Here is a 13,911-nt window from a genome sequence, read left to right as displayed (position 1 = left end):
ACATTTGAATTAAGAGATTTGGAACCATACATATAGTATCTCAATTTCTTGGCTGTGTCTGCTATTGTAAGATCTTAAACTCACCTAAAATTATGTCCCAAGACCCTAAATGTTATACTTTTAAGTTGTTCTTGGAGCAATAGCATTGCTATGTTGTTTGTATTTTTGCCCTTTTTCTTGTCTTTCCCTGAAGTATTATAATGAATACTATTATAGAGAATGCTCTCACACTACTCTACTAACACCTACTGCCACTGATAAGTTTGGTCCTCAGGACCCTAGCAGTATCCCTGAGGAGATGGGGGCTATCTTTCTAATGCAACATAGATCACAAATTCCCCTCCCATGATTGTCAGTTATTATCAGTTAGTCACTTAGACTAAGCTTTTATAAAGGGAGTATTTATGAAGGTGGTAGTCCTTTGTTAGGGCAGCTAGTTGTTGAAGTAGGTAGAGTATCAGGCTTGGACTCAGGAAGATTCATCTTCCTGAGTTCAAATCTGGCTTCAGATACTTACTAGCTGGGTAAGTCACTTAACCTGGGCAAGTCACTTAACCCTATTTGCTTTAGTTTCCTCATCTGTAAAATAATCTGGAGAAAGAAATGGCAAATCACTCCAGTACCTTTGCCAAGAAAACCCCAAATAGGGTCATGAAGAACTGGACATAATTGAAAAAGACTGAACAACAAGTCCTTTGCTGGGTCATCTACCACGGGGCCCTATCCCATCATGCCCCACTCTAGTCCCAGGACCATGTTCCCCACTCTCTGCCCTTTTACCCCAATGTTTTCACATACCAGAACCATATTTTGAGGGAGATAGGCTGCCCCCTCCTAGTGTTACTGCATCTGTAATTGGACCATCCTTTGTGCCATCACCTCTAACTCTCAAATGAATTTGCCCAATGTGCAAGGAGTCCTAATTACTGATATGTTGATTAAAACTAATAGAAGTGCAAGGTCTTAAAACCATTCTGTTAGTCACCATGTCCTAGTTGCCAAATATTATAGATATTCCTAATTGTCAACACAGTACTATAATCACTTTATAATTACCTTAAATGACACATCTTTGCTTTCTTAAATCCTACTTGATTCTCCAGATCAGCAATATATATGTATATTATAAAACTTGTGTTGTCAGGACACTTGTAACTATCACTTCTTATCTTTTGTTTGAATGGGAAATACCCAGAGCTCTTGCAAGAGGGAAGCACTGACACAGTATATTGTGAAGATGCAGTGCTTAGGCTGATTGCTTTACACCTTCGTGTGTATTTCAGGATATTCAGTGATGCTGATGCTGAACTTATTTCACTGGACCCCCGCCCAGCTTTTACCCTGACTTCCTCATTTTCTTTGAAAATTGTCATCCTTAATGCCCCCACGTATTTTGCCTATCATACCCAATCATTTATCAAATCCCACCCATTTTCCCTTTATAATGACTCTTGCATTGTTTTTTTTTTTTCCCTACCATTCCCATTACCCTATTCCGGCCTCTTATAACATTGTTGCACTATTGTAAGAGCCCTTTAATTGCATATCACCACCAGATCAATCTTCCCAAGGTGCTACTTGCATCAGCTTACAAAATCATCAATGACTTCTCACTGTCTTTCAGATAAATTCTAAGTTCATTAGCCTGGCATTTGTGGCTTTCCACAATTTGGCGCTAACGTTTCTAACCTTTTCTCCTACTGCTCCACAACACAATCTCTCCACTCCAGCCAGGGCAGTCTACTTATTAAATCACCAAACTACCAGGCATATATCAGGTCTCAGGATTTTGCCCCTATTGCTTCACCCTCACCCTTCACTCCTCCATCTGTAGTTATTATCTTCTCTTTTCTTTGGCTACCTTTAATTTAAATCAACTCAATTAAATTCAATCCAACGCAGCAAGTATTTATTCAGTATCTAACACTGTACTAAGCACTGGATATTAAAACAAAACAAAACATTCCTTGCCTGCTTAATCTTCATGTTTTTACATCCTTTCTTAGAGGCGGCTGGTGGCTCAGTGGATAGAACTCTAGGCCTGGAGTTGGGAAGACCAGAATTCAAATGTGGCCTCAGATACTTGCTAGCTGTATGACCCTTGGCAAGTCACTTAACCTCTGTTTGCCTCAGTTTTTTCAACTATAAATTGGGAATAATATTAGCACCTATCTCTTAGGTTTGTTATGAGGATTGAAAAAGATAATATTCGTAGAAAGTGCTTAGCGCAGTCCCTAGCACATAGTATATGCCGTATAAATGTTTATCCCTTTCCTTATTACCTTAATCTCCTGTCCTATACTGACTTCCTATAGATAATACTTAAGGTCTGCATCACTCATTTGATATTTATTTTTTGTTTTCTTCTATTTAGCTTTTTCATATGAATATTTTTGTGTCTCCTCAGATACTACAAATTAGATTATAAACTTCTAGAGGATAGAACTGCCTTTAGACATTTAGGTGGCATAGTGGATAGAGTTCTGGCCTTGGAATCAGGAAGAGCCTTCAAATGCTGCCTTAGGCACCTACCTACCTGGTAAGTTATTTAACCCCTTTCAGCCTCAGTTTCCTCATCTGCAAAATGGGATTTGAAGATCAAAGGAAATAACATATAAAAGGTTTTGCTAATCTTAAAGCACCTTGTAAATGACAGACATTATTATGATCTAAAAGTTTTTAATATCCCCTTTTGGCATCTTATAGAATAATAGCATCTCAGGATTGTAAGGAACCCAACAAAAATATTTTCCACATAATAGGTACTAAATAAATATTGCTGTTTGAGCAAAGACTAGCTCCTTTCCACAGATACCATGAAGAACAACTGAAAAAATGCTCAAATTCTCTGAAAATAGGATAATGATAAATTAGTCAAGAAGAATTTTTTAAAAATTCAGATTAATGTTTTGTAGCTACTATATAGAAGAAAATTGGCAATATCCTTTTGATACAAATTATGGTGTTGATGAACATATATTAAGAAGTTGGAAAGTAAAAGGATGAGAAAAGAAGGGAGGAAAAAAACCTTGAAAGGAATTATGGTTAATCTACCTTCTTAGAGACACATGTATTGCTGAGGCTAATTGTATATTTAATTAAGGCTTCTTCTTTGATCGGCAAGAAAATGATAAGCCTAACTTACCAGGTCTGAAATAGAAGACTTATGAAATGCATCCAAATGAATCAGTTTGATTTAGGCCTAACCGCTTCCTTAGTAAGTAATTATCTTGGGGAAAATAGGTATAAACAAAAACAATTAATGAATTTGGTATTTCTCCTTCTCTGCTGTGGACTTTTTTCTTCGGGGTAAGGCTAAAATTCTGTTTTTAACTTTAATATGTGGTATCTTAGAATCTAGATATGCTGATCACTTAGCTAAAAAGAGAGTGCCATGGGCATTGGATGGAGAATCAGAAGACCCAGGGTCTTTGTGACTTTGGATAAGTCACTCTACTTCTGGGACTCAGTTTCCTCAGCTGTAAAATGAAAAGATTGGTCTAGATGCTCTTTAAAGGCTCTTCTATCTCCCTGCTGAATGATCCATTCAAAACAAGGGGACCAACAGAAGTGAATGCTGGTGGTATTGGGTAGTGGGGAGAGATATGCATGATCTGTTTGTGGAACAGTGAAACAAAAAACTTGACCAAAGTGGAAAGCATTCATAAGGTAATGTAACCATTTTACTTGGAAGGGGTAGGTGTAATGTGTTCTGTTTTGCCTGCGTAGGTCATTATGCCCATGTGGATCTGTCTACATGTGGCTCACAAGGAGGCAAGAATAAATATCTCTAGATTCTTTTCCCATAGACACTTTGAAAATGTATTTCTGCTGTTCTCTCATATATCCTACTAGGTATAATATAACTAAGAAGAGCAGCTTTCTTCTGTTACCAAAGTGATGTGAGGATCATATATTGGGGGAAAAAAAGAGTGAATTCAGTGATTTGGGATCTAAAGATCTGGGTTCAGTTCTGGTTCTTCTAATTAGTATTTTGGGCAAATACCATTTTTTCTGGGTCTTAGGTTTGTACAAATGTTAAAAATGGGGTTAGACTACATGATCTCTAAGATCCCTTCTTGCCCTAAATCTATGTGATGGTTTCCCTGTAAGGTAGGTTGGAAAATAATGTCTTCTGAATTTTTTGCCCTTTTTAGAACTGATAGAAAAAACAAGTCACTTTAAATTACTGAATCTACTGTCCTCAAAAAGGCTGCATTGAAACAGTCTGCAGCCCAATCGCAGCTATTGGAATGGTAATTTAAATGTCCACCAGGCACAAAATAGAAAGCAGAGAACAGTTCCTTCATTCAAAGATACTAGAGCCTACTGATAATCGATGGAACTGGAGCAAGTTAACCAGGATTATATTGTCTTCATTAGAATTGTGACATATGAGTGATATTTTCTGTGACTATATCTGAGCTTCCTTGTGTTTGATTTACTGTAACTTAAAAAAGGAAAGGAAAGATGCAAATAATGGAAAGACATCTAATTCCTGCCAGTGTTCTTCAATTCAGATGGTGTTTTAGATTGAGATTGGTAGTGATGCAAACTAGTATAAGGAACGGATAATACAATGATGATTTTTATGATTAAATTTAAGGCTTTCTTTGAATATTAACTTGAAATTTTGTGTGTGGTTTCAACTGAAAGCATCCTGAAGGCTCAATTTTCTTCTCTTTGGAATTATGCTTATATTCACATTTGATTTTCTATTAAATTCTTAGGTTTTATTTGCTGTGTGTGTGTGTGTGTGTGTGTGTGTGTGTGTGAGTGCATGTGTAAATAAGGAGTAAGATTTCGTGTGTGACAGATGTTAGGGTGGCAGCTGATTAAGCTAATCAATTGATTATCCATGCCTACTTAAAGTAACTAACAAGATACCTTAGCCCTGATCCATACTTCTCTGTCTTCATCATGTTTATCATTTCCTATGGAAGAGTAATATTCTATTACATCAATGTGCCACAATTTGTCTAGCCATTCCTCAATCCATGGGCATCTACTTAGTTTCCAATTCTTTTCTACCACAAAAAGCACTGTTATGAATTTTCTGATTAGACACTATATTCCTATTAATCCAGCACCTAGCACAGTGCCTTACATATAGTAGGTCCCAACTAAATAAACTAAGCCTAAGATAGCGTTATTTTCCTTTGACTCCTTTGTCACCTCATCAACTCATTGAACTATCAGTCTACTGGATATGAGAATAGAAGGTAAAAGGTGAATCCAAGAAGTATTGCAAAGGAAGAAATAAGAAAATTTTGTGACAGACTAGATATAGGAAGTTGAAGGAAAGTCAAGAATTAGAGATAATGTCAGGGATTGTAGACTGAAAGTCTGGAATAATGGTAATGCCATTTATCTCTAAATGGTCACAATATTCTCTTGTGTAAATATTTGAGAATCCGTGTATAAGCAGTTGATCCTTTAGATAGATTATGATTGTGTTTCTTCACCATTTTATTCTCTAGATTAAGCCATTCCAATGTCGTTAATCTTTCATAAACCCTTTATGTCTCTGATAGGAAAATAGGCAATTTAATTTTAAAAATTAAGAGCTTTACACTCCTTTAGGGAATCTCTCTTTCATTTTATTATATATAACATTGGTATAATAGTACCAAGCTGTATTTTATGAACTTCTGCCTTTTCTTTTTTCTTTTTTGATATCATCTCATAGTATTATTTATTTTTGGTGAAAGGTTAAAAAACAGCATATTCTGGCCTTATGTACCTGTTGAAATCCAAACTAAGTATTGTGTTTGTGTTCATAAATCTTGGGGTGTCTTGATTTGTTTGTGAATTGGGTTTGAGTGAGGCAGAGTTTTATAAAGTGTCAGCCTCACTGTCTCCTCCAAAGTCATTGAAGACTTTGGATGGTCTTGGCATCTTCAATGTCTGGCTAAACTGTAAGTGCTCCATAGTGCCTGCTTCAGCTGCCTTCATGGCTATGGGAACAAATTGTTCTCATTTGTCCATCCTGCCAGAGGAAATCTTCACATGCTTGGGGTAGATATCCCCCTAACTTTGAGGCCTGTTGGTTACTCTCAACCTGGTTTAGGCCATCTGCTGAGATGGTTTACTGGGGTGTGGCCGCTGAACATGCTACAACTTCTTAGAGCCACAGGGGAGAGTTGGGTGGAAGGTGGACAGCAAAGGTACTAATCCACTTTCTGTATAAAAGTATTAGGCATACTTAGCATGTGGGGGAAAGTAAGAAAGTGAGATTTTCAAGATAAACAGCAGCCTTTTATACAATTTTGCTTAGAGGCAGCGTTAGGGTGACTCATGGTGAAGGCTTATTCATTTTTAATTTGTGAGGAGCTTGGTTTACACATACACATTCAAATCTTGTAAAAAAAAATTGTACCAGAATGCTGTAAATAAATGTTAATGGACATTTAAGTGACTGAATGAAACTTCAATGGCATTCTCCTGTGGACAGGAGCAAAATCAGCCTCACATTTAATGTCGAATGGAATCTGGCTCCATTCTACTTCTCATGGAACTCCTCTTTACAACTCCTATATTCTAGATGAACAAAAGTATTGGAAGTCCCTTGTTCTTCTCAGGTGCAATCCTGTTTCTACATATAATGCCCCAACTCCAATCAAGTTGGATGCTTTCCTGAATGAGAGCCCTGTGACTGATTCTTCATATATGTAGTGATTTTTAGTATTGGTTGACAGAACTCTGAGCCTGTAACTCTTTGTATAGCAGGCTAAGGGAAAGAAACTGGAGAGAGAAATGTAGTTCAAGAGATATGGGATGAGAAATGCAAATTGAAGACTTTGGGTTAGGTACTGGGGGTCCCTGGAGTAATGGACATGCAGAGACTGCTGAGAATAGATTTCTCTGTTGAGATTGTTTTCTTCTAAGTTGAGCTGAGATTTTTGTCTTGCTCCCAAGTCAAAGAGCCCATAGACTTTTGTGTATTTTATTATCTATTCTAGTCTGTATAACTTCCCCAATTTCCATTTTACTGCTTGCTTTGATAAATATGTTTGCTTACTATCTATGATTGTCTTTTGTGAAACATACATTTGTAGGGAAAAAGAGCTAAGTCTGTGGAGAATAAGTTAATGGTTGCCCTTCCTTTTAGAGTCAATAGGGAAAGTAACTTTTATTCTGAACCCCAAAAAAGCTTTGTATTCTAGACTTTTGGGGATAGAAAGCAGATGCTAAAACTTTCCACAGCTTTCTTCCTGTTCTGACCAAAGGTGGAAATTACCGTCTCCCTTGGACTCATGGGATGATGTGTTCCAGATCTTATCTATGTAAATATATTCCTAAAATCAGGGCCACTCCAGTTCTTTGTTGGCAGGGATTAAACTGTTTCTAGTTTTGGGGGAGATAATAAGAGAAGAGAATAAGCAATTTATTACATGGCTACTATGTGCCAAATACTTATTAAGCACTTCACAATATCTCATTTGATTCTCCGAACAACCCTGTGAGGTTGGTGCCATTATTACCTCCATTTTACAATTGAGGAACCTGAGACAGACAGAACTTAAGTGATTTGCCCAGGCTCACACAGCTAATAATTGTCTGAGGCCAAATTTGAACTGAGGTCTTCCTGACTCCAAGCTCAGCACTCTGTCCACCGCAACACCTAACTGCCTCTTTGATGCTCCCAAAAGTGGACTTAAAAATATTGCTCTTCTTATGAAGTCTTTCATTTTGTCAGTGATCTTCTTGGGGTATATGCTTAGAAGTGGAATGTCTAGGTCAAATGATATGAACATTTTAGTGACTTTATTTGAATAATTCTAAATTGATTTTTCCAAATGATTTTAACCAGTTCACAGCCCCACCAACAATGCACTAGTGTTTTGCCTCCAGCAATGACTGTTCCCATTTTTTATCATCTTTGCCAATTTTGGGGATGTGAGGTAAAATTTTGGGGTTATTTTGATTTGCATTTCTTTTATTGTTAATGATTAAGAACATTATTTCATGTAGTTAAGTTTCCATTTCTTTTTTGAATTGTTTGTTCATATGTTCTTACCACTTGGATGTAAGAGAATAGCTTTTAGTCATATATTTCTAAAATTTATCTATATATCTTGGATATCAAACCCTTATAAGAGATGCTTGATACAAAGATTTTTTCTGGTTGACTCCTTCCTTTCTTATGATTCATTTTCAACATGGGAAAGTATTTTGTAATTTCTTTTAAAATGTGTATTATCTTAGAATCTTACTAGACACAACAACAGGAAAAAGTGTGACAGAATGAAGAAAACAGTGCCTGCTTCTTGTATATATCTCTTTTGGACACAGTTATTTGTATGCTGTGTCCTCTATTAGACTGTGAGTTACTGGAGAGCAATTTGTGTTTTGCCTTTCTTTGTATCCCCAGTACTTAGCACAGTGCCTGGCACATAATAGGTGATTAATAAATGCTTGCTTGCTGACTGACTGACTAGTCTCAGTTTCTGGGACTAAAACTAGTCCCTAATAAATTGAATTTATAAAATGAAACTTGAGTTTCTATCAGGGTTTGAATTTAACATCTCATATTCTATACCTGGAGTGGTATATGTTCCAAATCCTAATCTTAGTAAAAACCCTTTCTTAATAATAGAAGTAATTAGCCTTGGGAATAGAATCCAAATATATAGGACCATGGGATTTAGAGCTAGAAGGAACTGTAGGCCATCTAATAAAATCACCTCATTTTATAGATTAGGAACTAGGGCCCAGAGAGTCTAAGGGACTTGCCCAGGGTGACACAGCCAGTATATCTCAGAGGTGGATTTGAACTGAGGTCTTCTAGATTCGGAGGGTGACTCTCTAGCTACTACACTATGGTGCCTCCTATCATCCAGTGCAACTTGACCATTTTACTCCAATCATCTAGATTGTCTTTTGTCTCTTTTTGTACCTCTAGTGCTTAGCACAGTGCCTGGCACATAGTAGGTACTTAATAAATGTTTATTAACTGACAATTTATGCAGAGGGTAAGTGACTTACCCAAGATCCTACAAATAGTAAGTAGCATAGATTAAGGATTATTTAAGTCTTCTGACTCTTGGTACCAATGTGCTGATTTTTATTTTCTGGTTTCCTAATATTAGCTAGAGTCCAGTATTAATCTGTAACTTGTGTCTAGATCTCTCAGATAATTTGATTTTTTAAATTTTATTGTATGTATATTTAAGTTTATGCAAACAAATATTTATTAAGTGCCTACCATATGTAAGGTCACTTTTTAAGGCACTAGCGATAAAAAGACGAACAACTCCGCAGTCACTACCCTTGAGGAATTTACAATCTAATGGATATACAACATGTGCTGATAGGTTTGTGGAGATAAGCAACCAGAGAAGGATGTATAAAAGCAGCTTACCAGAAATTTCCAAGAAGGGAATTAAGTACTTGCTATGTACCAGGCAATAGGCTAAGCACTTAACAAATAATTTGATCCTCCTAACAGCCCTGGGAGGTAGAAGTTATCATAAGCCACGTTTTACAGTTAAGGAAACTGAAGCAGACAGAGGTTAAATGATTTGTCTGGGGTTGTACCACTAGTAAATGTCTGAGGCTGGATTTGAACTCATATCTTACTGATTCCAGGCCCAGAGCTCTATCCATTGCATCACTTAGCTGTTAAAGAAGGCTATAAATTGGTGGTAAGGAAGAAAAAGGACAATCCTCAAAAGTAAGGGTGTGGTAAAGGTAGAGATCAGTTTGGGCATGGGGAATGACAAATTGGCTTGCTTGCTTGATGGAAAATGAAGGTAATCAGATAAGAAAAGAGGAACTAATATGAAGTATAAGATTGAAATATGTGATTAAGAATTTGGATTTCATAAGAGAGGCAATTTAGAACCTCTGCAGCTTTCTGAGTAGTGTAATGATATGATAACAATGACAACAAGCAAGTTAGTTTTGTTATTGTATGCCAGAGGAAAAGGCTTATATAATCCATTACAGAAACAATTTCAACTGAATTGAAATTTTTTGACCCTTCTTAGGCTCAGTGAAAAATGGATGAATCTCAATAAATTGCAAGTTCACGTTTGTTTAAATCTCTAATGCAAATCCAGGAGTAAGTCTAACAATGGAAATTAATACATTGCAGAGTTAAGAGATTATGGCACTGAATATTTAACTTGCTAGAGGCTGCCTGGGGAATGGATGATTCACCAATTTTATTTTTACGGTATCTTACTTAAGCAAATCAGCGTTCTCCGTGATGTGGATATGGGGGAAAATTATACCTATGCTAAGTGAAGTTTCAGTAGGACAGAGAACTGGACTAGAAACCAAAATTTTTTTTAAACATCTCTTTTGGTCTCTCTGCTACTACTGGGACTGATCCACACACATTTCTAGATGTGTAATGAGGACTCAACAAAGAAGCATGTTGACTTAGATAATCCACCAAGGCTGGTCACATTCCAAATGATCCTTTGGTCATACACTTATGTCCAGCCTTCTCAGATTGCCAGTTGTTCAGGTGGCTATTTCTATTTCTCTTCCTTTCCCAGTTCCATTTTGTTTTTAGAGCTTCCCCTAATCCTCTTCTTGATGTGTGTGTACCTGTGCTATTTCTTCTAAACTGACATGAAATATGATAGGTTGGATTTCCATGCATTCATAAATTGAGAGAGGCTGAAGGGAGGAAATGGGTGGTGTCTCAAGGGGAAACACTGGAGGATCTGCACCTATGGGAAGTGTTTATGGAGCCACTATGCTTCAGGGTTTAGATTTGATATGGACTATTGGGGAAGATGATGAGGGAACCAGATTTCAACAGTGGAGGTGATGAGGAAGAGGAGCCCATTGTGCTGGGCAGAAAAAAGCAGGCATTGTAGAAGAATCAGAGTGTTCATTTCAATCCAGACTTTGTTTTTACTGAAAAAGAGGGAGCATATGATGGGAGCTGAGCCATGACTGATGTTATGAGTCAATTGAAGAAGAAGAGAGCAGCCACAACTCTAGATGACAAGATTGAGAAAGTCTGAAAAAACAAAACAAAACAGAAGAATGAGGAAAAAGAGCCCAGATCTGGGAAACCAGTAGATGAGAAGGAAAAAAATGAGGGTTTTGAGAAAGAAAACCAAGGTGATTCTAAAGGAAAACATGAGGAAGAGGCAAAAGAGGAAGAATCAGAATCAGAATATTCAGCAGCTGATGAAAACATCCTCACCAAAGCAGATATGCTAAAAGTGAAGAAAATGAAGAAATAGAAGAAAGGAGAAAAGGAAACAGGTTTTTTTGAAGATGCCTCGCAGTATGATGAAAACCTCACATTCCAGGACATGACTATCTCAATGTCTCTTGAAGGCCATCATGGCAATGGGTTTCAAGCAACCTACCCCTATCCAGAAGGTCACCTGCATACCTGTGGAGCTATTAGGGAAGGATATCTGTGCTTGTGTAGCCACTGGTATTGTGGTTTAGGGGTCTTGGGAACCCCAAAATGCAAGGGCAAAGGGTACGGACCTGCCTTGAAAGAATTTGACCACCCAAGCCTTCTTTCAGTCCAAGTAGTTTATTAAAACACCAGTTGGGGTGAGCAAGATTCTTAGTGAGTCTGTGATATTTGTGACACCAATACAAGCAGTCCAGATTTTAAGAATCTGAGTAATTTAATGGGGGAAAGATTGATATTTTGTATAGAAAGACTGTGGGAAGATCTGGATGGGATCTAGGAGTGGCAAGTAGTCTGGGATGCTCTGGAAGTAATAGAGAAAGGGCTGGGATGGGATTAAGGAGTGTCAAGTAAGCTAATTAAGTAATCAAGGTGGGCTGGGGGGCAGGGGCAGATGTCTCAGGCAAATGCCGGGGACTGGGCCATGCAGGAAAGTCCAGGGCCTTTTAGGGGTCCATCATTAGCGCCCCATCGCTGGGACAGGTAAAACAGCTGCTTTTACCCTTTCTGTCTTGGAGTGTCTTATCTACAAATTTCCACAGCTCCCATAACCCATGTACCTCTGCTAGTTCCCATCTAAGCATTGGGCATTCCGGTGCACTCTGTCACCAAGCAGCTGGCCCAGTTCAGCATTGTTACCTGCCTTGCAGTGGGTGGCTTGGATGTGAAATCCCAGGAGGCAGCTCTTGGGCTGGGCCAGATATCCTCATTGCTATATCTGGCAGGTTCATTGACCATCTCCACAATTGCCCTTCCTTCCATTTGAGTAGTATTGAAGTGCTCATCTTGGATGAAGCTGACAGGATGCTGGATGAGTATTTTGAGGAATAGATGAAGGAAATCATTCAGTTGTGTTCCCACCACTGCCAGACCCATGCTCTTCTCAGCCAACATGACAGATGAGGTGAAAAATCTGGCCTCAGTCTCATTAAAGAATCCTGTCCAGATCTTTGTGAATAGCATCACAAATGTAACTCAACTCCTAAGGCAGGGATTCATTGAAATCCAACCTAATCAAAAAGGAGACCAGGAGGCCATTGTGTCAGCTCTTTTGAAACAAACTTTTACAGACCATGTGATGCTATTCACCCAGACCAAGAAGTTGGCTTATCGTATGCACATTCTAGAGCTTATGGGGCTGCAGGGAGGAGAGATGCATGGGAATCTCTCTCAAACACAGCCTCTGGAAGCCCTAAGGCTCTTCAAGGATGAGCAGGTTGACATTATGGTGGCCACAGATGTGGCATACAAGGAGTAGACATCGAAGGTGTCAAAACAGTCATCAACTTTACAGTGCCCAACACCATCAAACATCATGTACACTGGGTAGATTAAACAGCAAATGCTGGCAGGGGTGGATGGTCAGTCTCCCTGGTGGGAAAGGAAGAATGTAAGATGTTGAAGGAGATTGTGAAATCAGCCAAAGCACCAGTGAAGGCCAGGATCTTTCCTCAATATGCAATCCTAAAATTCTGAGACAAGATTGAGAAGATGGAGAAAGTGTATGCAGTCCTGAGACCAGAGGCTGAGGAGAAGAAGATGCAGCACTCAGAAGCCCAGATGAATACAGCACAATGACTCCTAGAGAAAGGGAATGAAGAGCCAGAGTGGACCTGGTTCCAGATCTACCTATTCTCAAATCTACCTATCCTGTCCCTATTTCCCAGCTAACTTCCAATATCACATTTTCAATTGCCTTTCAGACATCTTGAACTGGATGTCCAGTAGACATCTTAGACTCAGTATGTCCAAAAGAGAACTCATTTTCTTTCCCCCTAAACCATACTGCCCCCCCCCCCACATGCAAAGGCCCCACCAGAATTTGAATTGGTTTTGAGGAGAAAGAAAAAGGGAATGAAATTTACGTAGGACTCCAAGAAAAAGGGGCAAATGACATCAAAAGAAAGTCTCAATTTGAGATTCTAAAGTCACAGATGTTTGCTGAATGATTGGCTAAGAGGAATCGCAGGGTGAAGAGAGCACTGACCATGCCTGAGGAGGAGCCAGCCCCAATCCCAGGCAGAAAGCAAAAGAAAGTGAAGAAATCTGTGTTAGATGAGGAAATTACCAACACTAGCAAAAGTCTTTGAAACAATATTGAGCTGGCCCCACCTTTGAAAAAGGAAACAGATGGGATTACTCCACCCAAGGGGAGGAGGAAACTTTAAATCCTAAATCCAGGTATAAGAGGAGGCGGTAGTAATTGTTACCTGAAGAAATACTTAAGGTTTTACCTTCAATCCTTTTCCTAGGGGAAAATGTAATTCCTTTGTTCTTTTTGACTGTAAAAATCCTCTTTAAAAAGCTCTATTAAAACAGTCTCAATAGTTTGTATAAAAAAAAAAAGGAAGAAGATAGGTTGGAAAATCTTATGGTATGGGCTGAATACAAAATCTGAATAATTTGGGAATAAATAATCTTAGTCAATTTTCCCTAGGGCCACAAACTCAATAAGGAAGTTTGTATATCAGGCTTGCACATATATAATAATTTATTCATAACTCCAGAGCCTGGAA

General features: G+C 38.3%; 1 pseudogene; it reads left to right on the top strand.

The window, feature by feature from the left end:
* The first annotated feature begins 10,711 nt into the window (after positions 1 to 10,711).
* Positions 10,712 to 13,595, top strand: LOC114035929 (annotated as a pseudogene).
* Positions 13,596 to 13,911: the final 316 nt, after the last annotated feature.

The sequence above is a fragment of the Vombatus ursinus genome, unplaced genomic scaffold (genome assembly GCF_900497805.2).
Source record: "Vombatus ursinus unplaced genomic scaffold, bare-nosed wombat genome assembly UNPS02009573.1, whole genome shotgun sequence".
Taxonomy (NCBI): Eukaryota; Metazoa; Chordata; class Mammalia; order Diprotodontia; family Vombatidae; genus Vombatus; species Vombatus ursinus.
Note: the sequence above shows the minus strand (reverse complement) of the source record. Positions and strands in the feature narration are given on the sequence as shown.